Source organism: Lissotriton vulgaris, unplaced genomic scaffold (assembly GCF_964263255.1).
Source record: "Lissotriton vulgaris unplaced genomic scaffold, aLisVul1.2 SCAFFOLD_2213, whole genome shotgun sequence".
Taxonomy (NCBI): Eukaryota; Metazoa; Chordata; class Amphibia; order Caudata; family Salamandridae; genus Lissotriton; species Lissotriton vulgaris.
The window spans coordinates 323347-347309 of record NW_028245855.1 but is presented as its reverse complement, the minus strand read 5'-3'; positions in this window follow the sequence as shown (position 1 = coordinate 347309).

Below are 23963 nucleotides of genomic sequence, written 5' to 3'. Positions count from 1 at the left end.
TAGACCTCACTGTTAGAGCACCTCTGCACTGTATATAAACTAAAGTAGAGACACTTCACTAGTCAATCTTGTATAATATTCCCTACACCCCCCCCCTTCACCAGCGCACCTCCCTTCTACCCTCTCCCACCTCTTTCCCCCCCCCCCTTCTCCACCCCTATCCGCCCCCTTCCTCACGGCTCTCTCTTTTCCCCTGCACGCCCCGGTGTTGGTAACGGTACCAGAGAAGTCTTTACCAAAGGACTAACCCCTGCTTCTCCCTTTTCCCTCCGAGGTCATCCCAACGCCCGGAAGACGTGAAGACCTCTGGAAGATCCCCTGGACCACGTACCGCTGGGAGACGACCAAAGCTACACCTCGGAGTTCTTTATGTACATACCCCCTTACTGTTGTCGAAAAGAACAATAAAAGAGCTACCATAGCCCAATATATACGGCCTCCACGCCTGTTATTCCGGCCCGCAGCAACCCACAGTCCACAGAGATACATTAGGCTGTTGCATGATTCTGCACACTGAGTTTTATCACGTTGCAATGCACTGGGTTTTTTGTGCTTCAACGCACCGAGTTGCTCCATGTTCCACAACATGGAGTGTCATGTTGTCTTGTCATCTTCTGGGTTCATCACTGTGACATGCCATGCACTAGATATTGTCATCTGGAGTTCCATGAACTCCTGGACCCCTCCTAATATGGCTTCAGAACAAACCGCACGACCGATACAGCTCTAGTCGCACCTACAGATGACATCAGAATGCTGCCAGACAAGTGAGAAACAGTACAACTGAATCCCACCACACTCTGATCAACAGGCTCCCCCAGAGCGGAATCCAACAAGCAGTCCTCAAGTAGATTGCATCGTACCTCACAGGAAGAACACAGAAAATCATGCTCCCTTCGTACTCCTCACTCCCCAAGAACACCACCTGCAGGGTACCTCAAGGCTCACACCTCAGACCAACCTTCTTCAACACATACATTACTCCTCGGCCACCGTTTTTAAAAACCACAAACTCAACATCATCTCCTATGCAGACAACACCCAACTCATCCTCTCTCTGACTAACAACCCAAGAAACATCAAAGAGAAGTTCTGAAGATGCATGAAAGATTTTGCTGACTGGATGATCAACAACTGTCTCAAACTCAACACCGTCAAGGCAGAAGTACTCATCTTCAGGGAAGGCTAGGACACACACTGGAACAATGAATGTTGGCCCCCCGATACCCACCGAACACACCTGCAACCTCTGCAGCATCCTGGACAGACCACTATCCATGAAGAAGCAAGTATGTGCCATCTCCACTGCTTGCTTCCTCATGCTCTGCATGCTCAGGGAGGTTTTCAGATGGCTCCCGACCAACACCAGGTGAACTGTCATGCAGGCTCTTGTCACCAGCAGACTCAACTTCGGCAAATCCCTCTACTTAGGAATAACAGCCCAACTCATGAAGAAACTCTAGACGATCCCGAGCCAGGCTCATCCTAGACCTCCCTAGACGGGCACACCTAACCCCTCACTTCAGGAAACTCCACTGGCTTCCAGTCATTAAGATATGCCAGTTCAAGCTACTCACCCATGCATACAAGGCGCTATCCAGCAAAGAATCCGTGTACCTCAATCAACGCGTGACCTTTCACCTGCCAACCAGGAATCTCATTTCTGCCACCCATCGCATCCGCCGGACAAACGGCAAAGGCTGCTCCTCTCATCTGATGTTTTAACAAAAAGGGGTAACCCTGTATCCCTCAGAACCTGGGTATATGTGATTAACAAACAATGGTTCTGTTGGGTAGTAACAATAATTACTTTAAAGGAGGCTGAAACAGCTCAGAAACACAAAACAAGCAAACCTCTCTGAAGGCAAAGTTTTTATATGTTAAAAACAAGGATAAACAATATACTGGAATTACTTCATTCCGTTATAGTACTAATAAATACTTCAAACTTGTGAATAGTGACTGTGGTGAACAAAGTGACTAGTGCATTGCATATAGTGACACTTATATACAAAACATGTATTTACAATAAAACCACAGGGGGGAGCGGGGGAAGGGGAAAACCGAAGTGTTTTCTGTCGTTGTAAGGCCAGTATTGGGAAAGTAAATGTTCCAAGGAAAACAGATGGTTAATGTCCAAATTCCTGGAGCTATCTTGGCCAAGTAAAAGCGTCGACGTTTCGACCCTGGTTGCGCCCCAATTGGTGGTCGCGGCAGGTCTTTATCAAGACAGGGGGGAAGGGGACAGCTCGTTTGGCGCTCATTCCTGTTCGCTAATACAAACTTCGGATAATACTGCACCGAGGGTTGACCGACGGGCTTCCCTCTGAAATCACTTACCGATCGACCGATCCCCTTCCCCCCTGTCTTGATAAAGACCCGCCGCGACCACCAATTGGGGCGCAACCAGGGTCGAAACGTCGACGCTTTTACTTGGCCAAGATAGCTCCAGGAATTTGGACATTAACCATCTGTTTTCCTTGGAACATTTACTTTCACAATACTGGCCTTACAACGACAGAAAACACTTCGGTTTTCCCCTTCCCCCGCCCCCCCCCTGTGGTTTTATTGTAAATACATGTTTTGTATATAAGTGTCACTATATGCAATGCACTAGTCACTTTGTTCACCACAGTCACTATTCACAAATTTGAAGTATTTATTAGTACTATAAAGGAATGAAGTAATTCCAGTATATTGTTTATCCTTGTTTTTAATATATAAAAACTTTGCCTTCAGAGAGGTTTGCTTGTTTTGTGTTTCTGAGCTGTTTCAGCCTCTCATCTGATGGCCAAGAACTGGAACAACCTCACCCTGCACCTCAGAGCTTCACCATCACTCCAGCAATTCAGGAAGGACCTCAAGACATGGATGTTCAACCCATAAGAGAAAGAGGCAGCAGTATCTGACAGCGCCTCAAGACCTTCACAGGTGAAGTAGCCACGATCTACAGATCCTGATTGATTGATTCCTTGGTGCTTTAGAGTGCTCTGGCTTGTCACTCTGTAAAACAACTGGTTGGTAGTGTACTGTGATTTCATTAGTTAGTCTGGCTTGATTTGTCTTTGGTAACACTGTGCCTGTTGAAGTTACAGTGGGCTGCACTGGATTGTGCTTCGTTTGGATGTATTTATAACATTCTATTATAGACGGGCAACATTGCCCTGAGCTACGATCAGTTAGTTGTGTGTGATTGCATTGGTCAGGATTGGATTGACGCTGGTTTGTATGGGTGGTGCACTAGGGTTCATTGGGCAGTACTGGATTTTATTGTGTTGGCTTGTTGCATTGGTTTGATTGTGACCGTGTTGAATTGGGAGAGGGATGCATTAGGTTGTACTGGACTGGGTTATGCAAGGCTATTCGGCATTATCACTCCTTGGGTTGTGCGGTTTTGCCACACGCTGAGTTGCATCATTATTATGCAGTTGATTGTATGAATTGCACTCTTCTTGGGCAGTTTGATTGAGCACCACTAGACTGTTTTTTATGCATTGTGCCTGGACGTGCTAGCTTGTATGATCCCTCGCTGTGTTGCCCTGAGTTGTATTGTGATAGTCCTTTTAAGTTTGTGTTTTGCTTGATTGTGTTGTGCCATGTCTGCTGTGATGGGTTGTATTTTGTGACAGTTTCACCATTGTACTACTCCACGTGGCCCAGGGCTGTAGGATGATTGATATATAGGAGGGAAATGTGAGCATGTCCGCCCTGTCTGTGATTTCTTACTTTGCCAAGATTTGTGAGAAGAAAAAGCTAAGTCTATTGGTCTGGCATTCATTTTCAATCCAGATTAAAACATATAAAATAAAAAAAGAGCAGAAACAGAAGCAAAGCAAAAGAACTTTGTGTTTCCGCGTACAGGCATCTATGATTAATGTGTAATGATTCATTTGACTTTTGAGATGTAAATTTGCCCTTTCTACCTTGCAATGCAAGCACTCCACATGAGATGAAATGACACACCAAACAGCCAATAGATTGAGGTAAGAGAGATAGGCTCCTCTGAGCAGTGCCATTGCCCTCTCTATTTATATGTTAAAGGAGATCTGCTCCAAAAAAGCAACTAAAGGCAACCATTTCCTGTGTGAAAAGACAATAGCCAAATATGTAACAATCTTACGGATCTGAAAATAAAAGTTCGTATGGTAGCTGCGATCTCTTCCACGAGAAATACAATCCTCTGTGAAGCAGAGCTGCTCCTCTGTGCCGTAGGTTTTTGACAGGTCAAGATGTCTGTGAGGCTTTTATTTCTCGATGTCTTGTATTTAATATTATTATTATTATTAATATTATAATTTTTAGCTAGTCTTACATAGCACACAGCCACCCGCACTGGGTTTCCCGGCACTCTAGTGTCTGGTCAGATATATGCAGGCCCCACTGACTCAGAACAACCAAATCTTCAGTTGTTTGCGACAGGCGGACAGCGAAATACACCACCTTAAGCGTTCTGGTAGGGCGTGCCGCAACCTAGAACCCTGGTTTCTTCCTGCGCGTGTACGTTTGACTCTGGGGACAGTGCACCGTGACAGTTCGCTGGAGCAAAGGGGACGGGCTGACTGATGTGATTTCACCACATTATGAAGGTAGTGTGGGCCTGCCCCTGATCCACCTCTGTGCACATAGCACAAGGCTTTGAAGTGAATCTGCTTCTCCACAGCGAGCCAATGAAGCTCTTGGAGGAGAAATGATAATGAGGCGTCTTTGAGGAGTCTTGATATCATACTTGCAGTTGAGTTGTGAATCAGTTCAGTTCAGTTCAACAAAGCTTTATTTCGATATAAAATATCTTAAAAAGCACATCAAACTTTAAAAAAACATGTCTTTGAGGGGATAATCAGATAAAAAGTTTAAAAATAACAATCATTATTACAGTACAATGATAAAAAAATATTAAACCAAGAATCAGCTTTGGTGAACATTTCAATACAATAAGCACCATTGAGATACATTAATAAAAGAAGAATAATTAAAAACCTAGATCCAATGACATCTTTCCTGAGGGCTAGCAATGCCAATTCATCGTAGAGCTTTTGATCTTAACAGCCAAGCCCAGCTTAGGTATTTAGCCACCCCACATGCTAGCATAGTATTAGCATCCGCCTGGAGAATTCTAAGGGCGGTTGAATGGTTCCTTGTGTCTAACTGTCAACAGACCGGTCTTAGCCTTTTCATTCTCGGTTTAAAATAAGCTGGACATACGAAGAAAAAGTGCGGGATGGTTTCAACTACCCCTGCGCAAAATGGGCAATCAGCAGACGTTTGATTGGGAGGTTTCCACTTATTTGTACGTTCATGGACGGAGAGAAAAGAGCCCTATCTCTAGGTTTCTGGATAAAGTCCAGATAGGGCTCAAGGCGAGGCACTGACTTATACTGGCGAAACACATCAGTCGGTCTGCCCTGGTTGGGATCTCTATGAGCTTGATTATCGATCCATGCCCAGTATAGACTCTTAATTGTCGTTTTGGACAACGGGGCCTCTAACTCCCATAAGGAATAGAGGCCAGTGGCCAAGAGGAGTCTTTTGATGTTAACTAACCAAGCGATCTTATAAGATCCCTGGAGGTTCATTACTTCCTTTAGTCCATCGGCATAACTAGATAGCTCAGGGGTCCGCCAAAGGCGACCCCAGTAAAGATGGGGGAGTAAACCAATTAAGTCCTTAATTGAGCGATGGCCCAGGTCCCTCAAAAGGGGTTAACTAGGGGTTCCCCTGGGAAGTGAGACAAGCTCCCTAAAAAACCTTTTTTCTGCTGTTACAAGGGCATCTACATTATTGAAGCCCCAGAGCTCGGCTCCATATAATGCACCGCCTATTGCTTTCGCAGCATAGATCTCCAAGGCGGGGGCAATGGGTCTGGAGGTTGAGGCTCGATGTTCTCTCCCAATGACACCCATTACCCGCTTATGGCTTAGGGCCATTTTTTCGATGTGCGGCTGCCTTTTTAGGTTGTCCGCAATTCTAATCCCCAGGTAGTCAAAGACTTTTACCCACTCCAAGGGCTCCCCATCGAGCGTGAGCGTGGAATTGGCTGACCTGCTGGGATTAAAATAAAGGAGCTTTGTTTTGGTGGTGTTAATTACAAGGCCCCTCAAATTGCAGAACAGACAGAACCGATCAAAAAGCTTCTGTAAGCCTGACGGACTTTTCGAAACCAACAGCGTATCATCCGCAAAGAGTAGTGTGGGGACCTTAACACCAGCCAGAACAGGGGCATCTGCATTGATTTCTGATAGGAAGGAGACCACCCCGTTTACAAACAGTGAAAAAAGGGTTGGGGACAGGACGCATCCCTGGCGAACACCTCTGTTCACAGGGATTTTATCTGTTTTTTTAACCTGAGAGCCCCACCTAATACGTGCATAGTTACCATCATGCATGCGGGCCAAAAGGTTAAAAATGTGTGGGGGAAATCCCATATCCCGCAAAACCGACCAAAGGCGCTCACGTGGAACCAGGTCAAAGGCGGTCTTCAAATCTATAAATGCGAGATAAAGACCGCCCTTGCCAATGGTTACAACCTTCCAGTGCAGTAGTACCAGCCTAAATGCCTGGTCAATTGTACTCGTACAAGGTCTGAACCCCGCCTGGTATTGCGATATGATATTGTTCTCTTCTGCCCACAGAAGGATCCTCTCCAGTAGAACCCTACCAACCACCTTCTGACCCGCGTCAATAAGACTTATTAGGCAGTAGTTGGCGGGCTCTCCCTTGGCCACTTTTTGTAAATGGGAATCACCTCAGCCCCTTTCCAAGAGCTTGGTACTGGTGAGCCCTCTAAGAGTGCATTAATCAGTAGTACAAGAAAGGTGGCCCATTGGTCAGCATTGGCTCGGAACAGATCGCCTGGTATTCCGTCTTGTCCCGGAGCCTTAGCGGACACAATTTTATTTATGGCCGCCACCACCTCGTTTTTCCCTACAGGGCCAAAAGGAACTAATGGGGTCAGCATAGATGCCGATGGGTGACCAAGATGCCCACTAATCTCTAAAGCCTCGTCCCCTGTATACAGTCTACTGAAATGTTCGAACCACTCTCTGTCGGTAATATGATTCGGAATTTGGTCCGGATCACAACCATTGGATTTCCTTACCAAAGCTCAGAAGAGTTCGCTATTCTTTGACTGACTGGCTATTTTCAGGCTGGCCCAATGGTTTTCCTCCCATGCCCTTTTAACTTCTGAAATGGCTTGTCTATACTGATGTCTTGCAAGGCGTACCTCAGTAGGATTTTTGGTTTTAATGGCAAGCATTAAGGCAGACTTTTTCCTCTTGCAGTTCTTATTAAAGCAATGCTCTACTCGTTTCCTGTTCATGGGATACTGTTTTGGGGCCTGGGTCTCCAAAAAGAGAGAGCCTATCAGGTTGATAGTTTTAGTGTAAATTATCTCCACCCCAGGAGATCCGACCACATTCGTGCAAGCTGCAGAGAGTTCGGAAGTCTGATTGTTTATAATCTTCTCCAAGGCACTAATTTTCTGGTCATTCAGAGAATTTTTTTGCCATTTAATGAACCTTTTGCAGTTAGAGGGGATATTGCCTTTGTAAGCAACTGAGGTCTGGTACTATACCGATGCTCCATGTTTTGCAACAATTCCCGCATACAAAGTGACAATGGGTTATGATCGCTATGAATAGATGGAATAATTGTCATATCGATCACATATTTCCATAGCCTTTTGTCCACCAAAATATAGTCGTTGTGCTTGGACAGGAAACCCTATTGTACGTATTGACTCCCAGAAAATCCGAGGGCGTACGCCCATTAACATCTTTTAGACCATGTTCCAGCGTTAATGCATATAATTGTAAGACAATCGGCGACCATTTCTTCTCTGGCTGAATCTGCAAGAGCGGTATGCCCCATCTAGCATCATCGTCCTCTCTTCCTACATCATCATTTACTACCAAGGGTTCAAATGTACAGTTGAAATCACCAGCAATCAAAAATAAATTGTCAGAGGGGCAAGATGTAAGTATCTCAGACAAAATGGAAATAGTTGGGGATTTAGCCCCCCCTTGCAAGCCTCTGACATAAATATTGAAAAGTTCCAAAGTGACAGTGTTCATGGAGTCCTTAATAGTCAGTCTCAAAAGATCTGGTGAAACATTCGGATGGTGAACAATTTTACAGTTAAGTGCAGCTTTAACCCATATTATCAGCCCACCAGATGGACGGCCGCGCCCAGAAGAGATAACTGGAACATGAAAACAACAAAAACCAGGCTTGTACAATGGCTCAAGACTCCATGTTTCCTGGAATATACACAGATCATACTCGTCAATGAAGATATTCCAGTCCGGTAGGGATACGTTTTTGAGCAAACCCGCTACATTCCATAAAACGGTTTTGAGGTTCCCAAAGGAGTCACTGCAGGAGATCGTCCCATCGCTAGGGGGAATGAGGCTGGGTCATTATCGGACTCAACCCCCTGTCTGGTTGAAACTAAGGCTGGTAATTTCAGGGCTAAAGGCTGCTGAGGCCCAATGGGAGTAGTACAGCTAGTTCTTGATGGAGCAATTGGAAGAAGGGGAGCCATAGGTTGTACTTGGAGTCAATCGATAGACTCTAGACCACTAAACCTGTTGTGACAGAATGTAGGGTTCGGGGTTAACAAGGGCTCAAGCCGTCCCCCAGTGAACAGTGTCCTCCCATTCCGCTGACATAATGACCAACCGTCACCTGTAGGTAAAGTGTAACCCAGGGGGTAAAAGTAGGACAAGGGGAGGGAAACAATTGAAGCACCAGGGATAAATTGTTTCCAGCTATAGATGTGACCCACTGTCCTGGGATCTTTAAAATTAACTAGGACACAATCCCCTCTGATGTCCTTAACCGAATGGCCCACCCAGGAAACCCTTTGTACCATAAGTATTTTACTTGAAGTGAACTCCGGTAAAGGTCTGTATTTGTTTAGCCAGTCGATCACCTTATTCCTTAGGGACGAGAAAGATTCTTGCTCGTCCTTCCTCAGAGCCGGTACCCCAGCCAAAACTACCAGATATGGTCTTACTTCTGTGGTAGGTCGATATTAATCCCCCCCCTACCAACAGTCCCCTTGGGAGCCCCATCACCCTCCTTCGATTGTGTTATAGTACTTGGGCTTGATGTTGCGACTGTGCTTGGTACTGATGCCTTTACTAAGGGAGCGGTTGCAGTCTGCTTCTCTTGAATCAGAGTTGACGGAATTGTTGGGACAGCTGCATTCCCCCCTGATCGCATAACATTTGGCGGAGCTGCAGGCCCAGCATTAACCTCCTTTTCCAGGCAATTGACAATCCCCAATGACATGGACTCTATCTTACTTAACTTTTGTTCAATTCTGGATAGCCTGTCTTCTACTGGACGAAGAAGGAGATTGAATAGGTCGCCTAACTTGGCCAGTAGAGGATCCTCCGTTACCACCCCACTCTCTGGGCTCCTGGCCCCGCCCTCAGCCTGGGATACCACCCCCGGAGGAACTTCTCTGTGTATGCACAATTGCCTGAGTGGTCGTGGACACCTGCCCCATTTCAGCCATTGGGATTCCCTTGCGTTTGGGCAGCTTTTCCTTTTTGCCTTTTAAGGCAATGGCCTGCCCCTGCTTGTACTTTGGGATAGCTCTTTGACGTCTTTCACGGAGTTGCCTGGTGCTATGCTCCTTAGGGGGGCTACCAACATCTGATAATTTGGGAGAAGGTAACAATAACAGATCAGAGGCCGTAGACTGGTTCCGTATAGAGGAATTGTCCTGGTCGCAGGCTGCCAAGCCAGTAGATGGAGATTCTGGGATCACAAGAGCACCAATAGTACATAATGGGGCATGATGGTCTGGAGACCTTGCATTAGCAATATGCCCCATAGAAGATCTCCTAGCAAGTACCAAGTCCTGGGAAACCCGCCTTTCCATCAGTGATATACTCTGATCAATCGCAGTGTTAACCTTGGTTATAAATTTATCCATGGATCCAATTCAGTTGACGTTTTGCGCCTTAAGCCTACCATCCTTCTGAGCCATTGCAATGTATACAGGGAGGTGAAATGAAATTAAAACTTACAATTGAGTCGTCGGGGTTGGAAATGAAAAGGGGGTGGCCCGTCCCGTCCTTTTCCGGTCTTTAACGGGCTTGAACGGGCCCGCCCTTGGCCCGGGCTTCGCCCGGGCGGGCCCGCGAGGGAGGAAGCGCGAGGCGCTTTACAGGCGCTGCAGGGGTGGTGGAAGGGCTCAGCTCTCCCTCAAAGTCCCTCAGGCTCCTGGAACAGGTAGTTCTGCTGCCAAAGTCTCCGAAAATCGGGCGAAGTGGGAGGCGCTAGGTGCTTTACAGGCGCTGCGGGGGTGGTGTGTGGGCTCAGCACGCCCTCAAAGTCCCTCAGGCTCCTGAGACCGGTAGTTCTGCTGCCAAAGTCTCAGAAAATCGGGTGAAGCGTCTGTGAATCACTTGCAGCCATCTGATTGATGCTTTATCTGCCCCAGATAAAGAACATGGCCGTAGTCCAGTCTCACCATAATGAGAGCCTGAATAACCGTCCTTAGAGCTGGGGTAACCATGTGATTTTCTGCAACCATTTCACGGCGGCGAAACAGGTAACAGCCACCTTCGCCACCTGGGGCTTCATGAACAACTTATCGTCCAACAGGAAGCCAAGATTCTTGACCTTGGGGACTAGGTCCGGAGGAGCACCCAAAGTATCTGGCCAGTGCTGGTGACCCCAGAGTGCTATGTTCTTTCCCAGCACCAGTACCTCGGTCTTGTCTCCATTAAGTTTGAGCACTTTATTATTAATCCACATGGTGACTAGGCCAAAACGGTAGTGAGAAGATTTGCGTGTCATCGGCGTATGAAAAGAAAGGGAGGCTGCAGCCGTCCACCAAGTCGGCTAATAGATGTTGAATAATGCTGGGCTTTAGTGAATGTTGGATGTCCAACACCTTTTTAGCAAAGAAAATTGCCATTTCCTTGCATTGAGGCTGGGACAATACCAATGCGGGTGAAACCTTGTTGTGGTCAGAGAGTTCCTTAACCACTCTAAAAAGAGTTTTGGGACAATTTTGGGCAGATGTGATTTGCTTGGAATAGAAAGTAGATCAGGCCACTTTGCAGAGTTTGTGATAGTTTCTTAATGCTCTTTTATATTTGCCTTCGGTTATGTGGTCTTCGGTATTTATGAAATTTATTTATTTCCAGAAAGATGATTTCAGTAAATGTTGATCACGCTGTGCGTCAAGGGACAGATTGTATTGTATAGTATTGCAGCATTTATAGAGAGCCTACTACCCCTATGTGGGACTCTGAATACCCACCAGCATACATGTAACACATTATTAATATTATTATTATTTTTTTTCCAGCAAAGTGTTTACTACAAATTGCTTTCTACGTTCTCTCATATGCTTTTATGGTAAGACCGCTAGATTTTTGCAAAAACAACCATCCAGTTGCATTGATGGTGCTGGGTTTTATTGCTTTGGGCGGTTTTCGGTTTTGGTTTTACAGGTTTTAAAGCATGGGGAGTTCTTCCTTGGTTCTACTTAAAGTCAGGAAAAGTGATGTTCCCGCTAAATCCTCATGGTATCTCGCATCCTATCTAATGACGTTAAAAAAGCTTCACATGGTAAATGCCATTATGTGGATTTGAGTATTAAAATACACTTGCAAGTTACTGTTATTCTTTGGCCAACAGCTGTAAATTTTGCTAGTAGCCTGTATTTTGGAGTCTCTAAGCTCTGAAGCCTTTGGGTGTTTGGATTTAGATGTGTGATTGCCACAAAGTTGGATAAAGGGAAATAAATATGAGTTTAAAGACCGCCTAACTGGACATATATGCTACTCATGTAATATAATCTTTGGAAATGCAATATGAAGAAATATCAATAATAGTATTACCTGGTGTAGAACTTGAGATCTTTTTAACCTCATGCGCGCTAGCGCAATTCCGCTCGCACGCTGAGATTTTGTAAATCGCATGTTACGTGACGAGCTGGGCTCGTCATCAGCGTGCGAGGAGGCTACGCCATGACGAGCCCAGCTCGTCATCAGCGTGGAAGGGGTTAAGCTTCTGTACCTGTGAGGTAAATGGAGGGCTTTGGAGGGTCAGGACATTTTCAAACCATGTGCTGAGAAAAAAATGGTTGATGCCCAAAAATAATGGACTGAGGTCGAGAAAAGTCACCACCTAAGATGTGAAGAAAGTAGAGTACATGAGGGTGTAAAGTCCTTGGAGGATCCCAAAAAGGGCATATTTGATTATGTAAAAGATGCTGGGGCTCATTCTAAACTATAAATTAGGGGTGGGAGAAATTTCAATAATTTGCTGTTGCGTGATTACGTGATATTTTGCAAGATTTACGCAAAGTGCAAAACCGGCATTTAACCTATATTTTATCGTAAAATATGTCCTTTCGTCCGTTTTGGAAAAAAGTGTGTGTGGGGGGCGAAGCAAGTGTATGCGAACAACAACGGTTGATGTTCTGTTTTTTTGCGTTGTTCCCGTGCTCTCACGCTAAAACTTTGCAGCAATTTGGAGCAGTTATGCCACATGGCATGATGGTGGAATTTGGGGATTTTCGTGTACAAATGTAATGAAAGACTCACAAAATTACACCAGCGTAATGGAAATTTAGCCCAAGCCGGCTATAAATCTTGTACTTCCTGGCATTTCATGTCCTCAATTAAGGGGTACAGCTAAAACGTTCCTGGCTAAACCAACACATTTCCCCAAGAGAGAATCTGTTGTCGCCTTACATGCCACCATACATGTACAGGGTGCCTTGTTCTTAAAGCAGATGCTGGTACAGTATCCTGCATTACATTAATTTGAGTTTATGTGATCATATTAACTGCAGTATTCATGTACCCAGCAGTGACGAGCCTTTCTGATCATCCTACAGAACTATCAGGTACATGCATCAAACTCGGCATTTGCGATTCCTTAATTGCGATTTTTAAGGAATCGCAATTAAGGAATTGCAAATGCCTATGCATTAAGAAATTGCTAAATAAATTGCGATTTCTTAGAATTCCTTATATGCGATTAGCATTTTGCGAATCGCAATTAAGGAATCCCTTCCCATTCATTCCTATGGGCCTAGAGGCCCATAGGAATGAATGGGAAGACAATCTCAATTTGCGATTCGCAATTAGCTAATCGCAAATTGAGATTGCGATTTCAAGGGTGCAGGGGTGTCCAAAGGACACCCTGTTGCACCCCTGAAATCAAACAATGCACCTATGTTGTGTACACACATGCCCTAAGGGCATGTGTGTGCACAACATGAAAGTTAACATTTCGCAAAATTACCATGAGGTCCAACCTCATGGTAATTTTTTCTCTCTAATTGCGAAATCGCAATTATTTTCAGTTTCATGCATTGCTTTTAAGGAATCGCAAAATTGCGATTCCTTAAAAGCAATCGCACTTTAAAAAATCGCAAAAATAGCGATTTCTTCACTTTTTGGTTAATGCATCCCAAATAGTGATTTGGGAATCGCAAACGGACGAATTTTGCGATTCGCACCGTTTGCGATTCCTAAATCGCTTGATGCATGTGCCTGTATGTATGGTAACCCAAGTCCATTAGGAATTCATCCCCAAATACAGTGGCGTTGGGGGGTTTAAATAGGCCTCTTGTTCATGACAGCTGTGTGTTTTGTGAATGTTTATTTAATTTAATTTATTTTTAAAGGTTTTATATAGCGCTGCCTAGACCCGGAGGTAATGGAGCGCTTTACATGAGTATCAGACCATAGTTGCAGGTTACATCGTTACAAAGGTTACACAGTTATTAGAGCTTGGCAAACCTAGTTACATGTAAGGTTGAGACATGTAATGCACTAATAATTTCGCTCTAATTATGCCACATCCCTCTTCAATGAGATACCTCTTTCCCGAGCCTCTGTTAAATCCTTGTAATAGTCTAATTTACTAACTGTGAATATTCAGATTAGAACTCTGCTAGCCAGCCTGGATTGCTTTCCCCCTTTTGCTATGTTTATGCACCCATGTAATATCTCACTTATAGGAGGGTGTAATAAATTGATCTCCGTTTGAGATCAGTTTCCTTTGCAGTGGCTCTTCCTGTGCTCCTTCTTCTTTGTTGCTTATACTCGCATTTGTAGTAATAGCAGAAGACTGTTTTTATATTTTCTTGGGCTTGTAGTTTTTAATTAACAGTAACAGAGTTCTCGTTCATTGAAGAGCGTGACCCAGACATCATCTTCTCCTCATCACTAGGCTTGGGTAAATTTGTTCTTTACGCCATTATATTGTCGCATAATTTCCTGCATTCCTGCTGTTTCATCAAGGCCTACCATTAATCTTGCTCTCTGACCGTATCACTTCATTTGGTTAGGCGCCTTGACGCCCTCTGGGGCTAAGTTGCGCGATATAAATCCAGCTTCATTCATTCATTCATTCATTTCGCTTTGTTGCTTGTTACACCAACTTCCCAGAGTGATGCAATTACATCCTGTCGCATAAATAATAATTTCAAGACCGTTCAAGTAAATATCCCACGTCTGCAGCATGGGAACCACACAAGCAATCTGAAAGCGAATGGCTATTTAAGACGCTTTTTAAATTTTGAAATGTGGCCCCTCTCCTAAAATGTAACGCTTTCGCACAATTCCATCAACATTTTTCTGATATTTCGCATAATCCTGAAAAGGAGATTACTGGAATTGGCTCCAGATTTCTTCTCGGTACCTCCGTTATTACGAATAGAAAGACTTTGAAAGACACTTTATCTACGGCCAACCGGAATTTCCAGATTTCTGCCACTTTTATATGTATTTTGACGGATTTATGTCACTTTATATGTATTTCGATGGATTTATGCCACTTTGTGTGTATGGACTTGGACCACAATTGTGTGGCAGACATCATTGAACGATAATGTTCCGAGCCTGTGTACATATATATAGTACTAGTGTTTCTATTTTAGTATTGGAAAAATATTCCAAATCAAATTCCTCATGCTTGCTGTTGATTGGTACAGACGGCCACATTTATGTTTACGTATTATCTGTTGGAGCAGGTTGAATTCCCACAATGCTAACCTTCCTCTGTTATTAATACATATTTTCCTAAAGTATTCCTTGGTTGTTTCTTTAGCACTTGCAATCCATACTCTAATACAGGCACACTTTGCAACCTGGCTTTTGGCGCTCTAATGACAAGCGTCATTAGTCCTTCACTAAATGGTACGTGTTTTATCGAGCTTTGGAGGATGAATCTGAGACCTGCCCTGCCTACGCCGAGCTTCGAACCTTTAACCCACAGGTCTCAAGGCTCAGTGCCCAGAGCGAAAAGTCTCTGGCAAGTTACATTGAGATTTTCTTCTGACAAACTGAGTAGGTGTTTTTGGGGATGTATAATTGCAGAAATAAATGTATTCACGAGGAAGCGGAGAGGTTGCGTTGAAGCTGTTCACGCCTCCGCAAGAAACTTCAGCAACTTAAGAGTGTATTGTTTTTTTGCATATCGTGACATACCCGGGTTAGTTTTCGTGGAAAATGAATCGATTGAGGTAGATCATTTATTTCAGAAATCTGACTCATAAGGCAAGGTCTTTGCTTACGTTGGCAACCCTGGATTCATTGGCAGTAAAATACACCGAGGGACAATGAAGCTGGCATTCATTCCCCTGTGTGGGCCCTGCATCGTTTAGGAAGTGACATCATAAACAGATTAGATATTTAAACACCGAAAAGATGAACTCTAGTACTGTTTCCAGCAGCGGGGCTGGTGTGTCATGTTTGAGGCCTCTTCAAGGCTGGAGTTCCCATATACCTAGAATTTTTTTTGTTGCAGATTTATATAGAACGAACTCGACCCGAAGGTATTGGAGCGCTTTACATGAGCACTGGTCACGTTCCACAAGTACATATTCCTTTTTTTGGTAGGCACGGGGTGATTAAGTGATTTGCCCAGAATCACAAGATGTGGACGAGACCCCGAGGCTCGAACCTTGGTTTCTCAGCTCCAAAGTCGGCAATCTAGCCGTCAGACCACATCCTCTCTCCATAATGTGAAACTCATTTGTCTCCGATCATTTCTAGGCCTTGGCGTAAAATTCCTCTCTGCTCTTGTAGTTTGCAGAGTTTTTCCCACTTCACACAGAGAGCAGAGTTCCGAAAAACTCAGTGGAGCAGAGTTTTTTCCTAACTCGCTGTCACGAACATTAAATTGGTGAGTGCGAGCAAGAAAAATCTTACTCCAGACCACCTCCTGGTGAGATTTCTCAACACGGGCGGTCGTGGATATTCGCTACTGCTAAGAAGCCTTCCGTGCTCATTGAAAAAGCTGCCGCTTGAGTAGGATATCTACTCGAGCGGCAGAAAGAAGCAGTGCCCTCTTGTGTTGCGCGTGGTCCAGTTTGCGCTGATTTTACAAACACCCGGCACTAAAAATCACTGCAAACGGCACAATGTAACGCACTCCGCTGCTTGCGGAACTCACTGTAGCGCGGCAAAGTTTTTTGAACACTTTGCGGAGTTCCGCATAGCAGAACCCCGCCCAGGCCTAATTTCTTTTCTGATGCTGTCAGTTTCCTTTGCAAGCTATGAGATACTCCTCTGTTACTCCTGGGTGGACACTTTAGGGTATTTTTTCTGGCTGCCTGTAACCGGGGCACAGCCATAGAAAGCTGTCCTCTCACTCCTGGTTGGACCTTACAGAGCTTTAATTCTGGCTGCCAGTAACCAGTGCATTCATGTGTCTCGTTCCTCTGTTGGTCCAAGTTGGTCTCTAATGAACATTTACTGTGCTGCGAATCTCCTGTGCGCAGTGTGCTGGGACCATTTCCAGAGTAAAGTGCTGCCATCAATTTTACATGGCTAAAGTTGAAGATTGTAATAACCTCAAGTGGCACACAAAGAACAAGTATAGCAAGTGAGTGATGGCCCATTCAGCAGGAGAGTGGTAAGGGGGTGGTATGTAGTTGGTGATGTATTTGGAGCACACTGTCGTGAATGTATTACTAAAGCACGGCGTGGTAGCGCACCGCAATTAAAGACTGCACATTTTCCATTGAAATGGCCACAAAAGTAGGACATGCAATTTTGCAGCAAATATTTCTTATTTGTACCCTCAATAAGTAAAATTGTTTTGAATTGTTTTGATTCTATTAAAATATTTGCTTCTATCACAATTCAGAAATATATATATTTTTTTAATTTGTGCTTTCATAACACCTGATATATTTCGAACATTTGTACAGTTGATTTATAGGTATTTTAATTTTTGTGGTCTGTGAAAAAATAAGACGGACATCTAACAGCCTTTCCTTTCATTCTTCCAAGATTGTCAGATAGTTCACTTTAAGAAATCCTTTCCCTTTTGAGAAAAAAGTAAACTCAATATCCATGTTACAATATTAAGCAGCAACCTGTCAGAAGACTAGCCTGGCATTTGATCTCTGTCTTTGAAAGCATAGCAAATGTTACAAGATAAAAACAAAATTTAAAGGCATCATTCACCTTCTCAATTCCAGCCTGGCTATTTTGGGGGCTGCTGCAGCACCCCCCCCCCCACTTCCCCGCACTCCCACTTTCAAAGCCTATGCATGTGGGTTAATTTCAAACACTCTTAGGTGGACGTAAGATCTTTTACTACTGCCATCTGTATGCAGTGCTTGTGGGACACTCTTGTGTTGCTCTAGGGGAGGTCGTTAGCTTGACTGCCTGTATCCAGAGACTGCCGGGCAAAGCTGTTGCTCCTGGGTGGATCCTATTGAGACCTGATCCATCATTACACCCATGGGTGCTGTGGCATAAGAGAAGAGCACCACAGTGATCACTCATGCACAACACCAAAACACTTCCCAGAGGGTCACCCTACAATTCAACACCATTCCAACCAATCACCCAACAACCCACCTACCTGGGTGTAGAAAGCTACCTGTCTGCTAATGCCTCATCAGGATTATGACGTGCTATACGATTGTAAATACAATACAACCCCAACTAGACAAGAAGTCAGGTATTGCACTGTAACATCGCCATGACTGTGTTAGTTTGATAATTGGCAAGTAGATTGACATGTCTCAGGGTATATATGGTTCTGTGTTTTTATAATGTAATGATGTTCGCATTTGTATAGTGCTAATAACCCTCTTTTTAATGGCATCATAGCACATTCTCTAGCTGGGCGCAATTTCTTGTGGATCTCAACATGCCATCAATCAACTATGTGTAAGGTGTATCATAGATGCAATATACTTTCAAATAAATTAATGAATTAATTTGTTGGAGGAGTAAGTTAGTGTTTAGCTCATAAACGGTTTGTATTGATTGGGTGGGGGCTGAGGGGGTTAAATTCTGTTTTGAAAATGTTTGAGCTATTCCCCTCAAAATATCTTGCATGAAAACTGGACGTGAAATCCTAGCTAGCCTTAACAAGCACTGGCGTTGCCAATAGGTCTCGCAGTAGGAAAGTTGGAGCTATTGGTTTTGTAAATGACAAAGCCCTTTATGTATTTAAAATGATAACCAAAGTGAAAGGCATTGTTATTTGCAATTGTAATGGCTCCAACTGTCGTACTGCGAGACCTATTGGCAACGTGAGTGGTTTTTCGTGTGTGAGTGGCGTTGTGTGTGTGAGTGGCGTTGTGTGTGTGAGTGGCGTTGCGTGTGTGAGTGGCGTTGCGTGTGTGAGTGGCGTTGCGTGTGTGAGTGGCGTTGCGTGTGTGAGTGGCGTTGCGTGTGTGAGTGGCGTTGCGTGTGTGAGTGGCGTTGCGTGTGTGAGTGGCGTTGCGTGTGTGAGTGGCGTTGCATGTGTGAGTGGCGTTGCATGTGTGCGTAGTTGAGTGGCGTTGCGTAGTTGATTGGCGTTGCGTAGTTGAGTGGCGTTGCGTAGTTGAGTGGCGTTGCGTAGTTGAGTGGCATTGCATGTGTGAGTGGCGTTGCATGTGTGAGTGGCGTTGCATGTGTGCGTAGTTGAGTGGCGTTGCGTAGTTGAGTGGCGTTGCATGTGTGAGTGGCGTTGCATGTGTGAGTGGCGTTGCATGTGTGAGTGGCGTTGCGTTGTTGCGTGGCATTGCGGTGTTGCGTAGTTGAGCGGCGTTGCGTAGTTGAGCGGCGTTGCGTAGTTGAGCGGCGTTGCGTAGTTGAGCGGCGTTGCGTAGTTGAGTGGCGTTGCGTAGTTGAGTGGCGTTGCGTAGTTGAGTGGCGTTGCGTAGTTGAGTGGTGTTGCATGTGTGAGTGGCGTTGCGTTGTTGCGTGGCGTTGCGTAGTTGCGTGGCATTGCGGCGTTGCGTAGTTGCGCGGCGTTGCGTAGTTGAGTGGCGTGGCGTAGTTGATTGGCGTTGCATAGTTGAGTGGCGTTGCGTAGTTGAGTGGCGTTGCGTAGTTGAGTGGCGTTGCGTAGTTGAGTGGCGTTGCGTTGTTGCGTGGCGTTGCGTTGTTGCGTGGCGTTGCGTAGTTGCGTGGCGTTGCGTAGTTGCGTGGCGTTGCGTAGTTGCGTGGCGTTGCGTAGTTGCGTTGCATGTGTGAGTGGCGTTGCGTAGTTGCGTGGCGTTGCGTAGTTGCGTGGCGTTGCGTAGTTGCGTGGCGTTGCGGCGTTGCGTAGTTGAGTGGCGTTGCGTAGTTGAGTGGCGTTGCGTAGTTGAGTGGCGTTGCGTAGTTGAGTGGCGTTGCGTAGTTGAGTGGCATTGCATGTGTGAGTGGCGTTGCATGTGTGAGTGGCGTTGCATGTGTGCGTAGTTGAGTGGCGTTGCGTAGTTGAGTGGCGTTGCATGTGTGAGTGGCGTTGCATGTGTGCGTAGTTGAGTGGCGTTGCGTAGTTGAGTGGCGTTGCATGTGTGAGTGGCGTTGCATGTGTGAGTGGCGTTGCATGTGTGAGTGGCGTTGCATGTGTGAGTGGCGTTGCGTTGTTGCGTGGCATTGCGGCGTTGCGTAGTTGAGCAGCGTTGCGTAGTTGAGCGGCGTTGCGTAGTTGAGCGGCGTTGCGTAGTTGAGCGGCGTTGCGTAGTTGAGCGGCGTTGCGTAGTTGAGCGGCGTTGCGTAGTTGAGTGGCGTTGCGTAGTTGAGTGGCGTTGCGTAGTTGAGTGGCGTTGCGTAGTTGAGTGGCGTTGCATGTGTGAGTGGCGTTGCGTTGTTGCGTGGCGTTGCGTAGTTGCGTGGCATTGCGGCGTTGCGTAGTTGCGCGGCGTTGCGTAGTTGAGTGGCGTGGCGTAGTTGATTGGCGTTGCGTAGTTGAGTGGCGTTGCGTAGTTGAGTGGCGTTGCGTAGTTGAGTGGCGTTGCGTAGTTGAGTGGCGTTGCGTAGTTGCGTGGCGTTGCGTTGTTGCGTGGCGTTGCGTAGTTGCGTGGCGTTGCGTAGTTGCGTGGCGTTGCGTAGTTGCGTGGCGTTGCGTAGTTGCGTGGCGTTGCGTAGTTGCGTGGCGTTGCGGCGTTGCGTAGTTGCGCAGCGTTGCGTAGTTGAGTGGCGTTGCGTAGTTGAGTGGCGTTGCGTAGTTGAGTGGCGTTGCGTAGTTGAGTGGCGTTGTGTAGTTGAGTGGCGTTGCGTAGTTGCGTGGCGTTGCGTAGTTGCGTGGCGTTGCGTAGTTGCGTGGCGTTGCGGCGTTGCGTAGTTGCGCAGCGTTGCGTAGTTGAGTGGCGTTGCATAGTTGAGTGGCGTTGCGTAGTTGAGTGGCGTTGCGTAGTTGCGCAGCGTTGCGTAGTTGAGTGGCGTTGCGTAGTTGAGTGGCGTTGCGTAGTTGAGTGGCGTTGCGTAGTTGAGTGGCGTTGTGTAGTTGAGTGGCGTTGCGTAGTTGCGTGGCGTTGCGTAGTTGCGTGGCGTTGCGTAGTTGCGTGGCGTTGCGGCGTTGCGTAGTTGCGCAGCGTTGCGTAGTTGAGTGGCGTTGCGTAGTTGAGTGGCGTTGCGTAGTTGAGTGGCGTTGCGTAGTTGAGTGGCGTTGCGTAGTTGAGTGGCGTTGCGTAGTTGAGTGGCGTTGTGTAGTTGAGTGGCGTTGCGTGGTTGAGTGGCGTTGCGTGGTTGAGTGGTATTGCGTGGTTGAGTGGCGTTGCGTGGTTGAGTGGCGTTGCATGTGTCAGAGGCTAAATGTAGCACAGGGAGACCTCCAGTGGTAAGACAATCAAAAACAACTTAGAAAACATTTGACAGTATGAAGAGATCAAACTCATGAACAAGCGTGATACACCTCAGCTAAAAATCATGATAAATAACAACACACATTAGAAGTGAAACTGCAAGTACAGAAGGACCAGCTTTGCTTGTTTAAAACTCCCACTTCAGGCAGATGAGTGTAATGTGTAAAGCGTCTTGTGCACATGAGCAGATCGGAGTCTGGAAGCAAATACAAAGAAGAGGAATGACTGAGGCGCATTGGTGTGAAGCACATCAAAGGGCTTCTCCTCCCCTAATTAGCCGTTCTGGGGAAACTGAAAGTACGGCCGGCCTGCGGCCGGCCATGAATAATTAGGGGAGGAGAAGCCCTTTGATGTGCTGGGCTGGCTGGCCCTGAATGCGCGTGCATGTTATCACGTGGTTCACGGGCACTGCAAGAAAACCGCGGCTGAAAGCCCTTTGGTTTGAAGAGAAAATAGCCGACTTGAATTCTCCCCATTTCCCATTCCTGCGGAATGGTAAAGGCTCGACCTAAAAAGTCCGGCAAGAGACGACAATAGATCTGATTCACAGAGAAGATGCCCCCAGAAGACATTTGCAGCTCGAGACAGTCTTCTGCAGAAAGAAATATGCTACATTTGGTCGCCATGAAATAGGAAGAGTCTAGTACAGTGAACATGAATTATGTTTGACCTTTTGTTGAGTCTTTTGTGCATGCATGGGTGACTCAAGAGTTAGCAAGTGCCATTTAGAATTTTTACTCCCGGCTTGTGTCTTTAGACCTTACTTGTTCTCAGAGGTTTTGATGTCTTAAAACACTTACATTTTAAGTAAATCTCTATTGGAGTTTTGTTTAAAATGTTAGCCCGTGCGCGTTTCCCAGATTTCTCATTTCTTCGGGAAGGATCTTGTAGTCTTTGGGGAATTCAACTGAAAAATCCTACTCCCGCCCTTACCCTGCATAGAGAATTTATATCTGGATTTCTTACAACTAGATCAAATGCTTAGGATCTAAAAACTCGGGAGGAAGCGTATTTTCTATGTTTTACTTCGATGCATAATGCAGCATGTTCATGTAAGGCCCTGCACTTTTAAGTGAGGAATGGCATGTTAATCGGTATATTAGACATATTTTTCCAAGTTTCTGTTAATCGTGAACTTTGTTGAAAACATATAGTTAATGCAAAAGTCCTAGACTCTTAATTAAAAACACATGGCATATAATGGCCCTCTCAGCTATGTGCACTGATATTGAAGAACAATGCATTCCACACGGAGATCGATTTTTGGCCTTATTAGATCTTCACATCCCAAACCGCCCTCACCACAACCCATCCATTACCGATGCTCCCTGCCACTGCATGCATGGTGTTGCAAGCTCATGTTGAAGTTTTCCCTCCCACTTTAAACACTTCACTGTTTGTAGTAGGGCCATTTTTTGTGGGCCCGATTTTTCTGATGACGGGACAATATAATCAGCAGAACAAGGCCCTCAAAGTGATTTGACTTGCAGGGACTTAACAAAAGTAGAACAATAATAATCTAGTATTTTCCAGTGTCAAGCGGTAACTTGACAAAAGCGGTTATAGCATATTCATTTTCTGCCTGTCCTCTTTATGCAATCCAGCTGAGGGTGATCCACTCACAAATATAACATTAGTATATTTTGGCAGATTATTTTGCATGGCCATACTGGGTGAGACTAGACCCGACCGACCAGTTAATACCATCATCAGTTGGATAGACCACTTCCCGACTTTTTACGCCGATAATTCATACGAGCAGCCTACTTCCGTTAGCCCTACAACTGTTATCTCCACTTTCAAAGACCTCTCTTTATCTGACACAAGATTAGCAATTAAATTCCTACATCGAGGTAAGGCCCCCGGACCGGATGCCATTCCTGGTGACCTATTCAAATCTGAGATTGACATCTAGGTCCCTTAGATCAACTGCCCCTCTAACCAAATTCTTTATGGAGAAGATCAACCTTCCACCTGGGCTGGTGGCCACGTTATTCCCATCTTAAAAAAAAGGCGATAGGAATGACCCAAAAAAGTATAGGCCCATAAGCCTCATAGATAATCTCCCAAAAATCTTTTGCTCCCAGCTCCTTTCCAAGTTCCAGAATTGGCTAGACGCAGCTAATATCTTATCCCCCGTTCATTTAGGGTTCCGGCGTAAGATTAGCACAGGTGCTATGTTTTCCCTCATTATCTGGAAATACATTTTAATTCTGAATGATTGTCTCCATGTGGCTTTTGTTGACCTTAGGGCTGTGTTCTATTTGGTCCCCAGACACACCCTTTAGAAAGTTCTCGGTGATCTGTAAGATCCTCCTGGTAATTTAGATCTTCACCAACTTAATTATGTGAGGGTGAGATGGGGTGCTGCCGGCGAGCTGACAGATCCCATTCCCTTACGCAGGGGAGTTTACCCGGGGTGTGTATTGGCACCCACTTTATTCTCTTTTTCTCAATGGAGTCGTTGACCATCTCAGCGTTGATAAGACAGAGGTCCTGGAGTTGAGTGGAATAAAGATCCATGCGCTCCTCTTCGCGGTTGACACTCTTCTCCTCTCCAGAACCCCATCTAGCCTACAAACCCTTCTATCCAAATTTGAAGATTTTTGTCACTCCAGAGGGCTAGAAATCAACAACCAAAAGACAAAACTCATGGCTTTTAGACCCCATTAAAATGTCAAAATGTTAAGTTCCGGTTCACCGTAGGCAATACTCCTTTGCAGTTGGTTCAAACTTCTGATTATCTTGAGATAAAGATTACCAACTCCCTTTTATGGTGGCCCCAAATTCTCAAAAGTAGCCTGTTCATCCCCGACACCTGGTCTGGTGTTCTAAAAATGCAAAAGCCTCTTAACAGCAGGCTGTTTCCCCAGCTCTGAAAGTCTACAGGGCT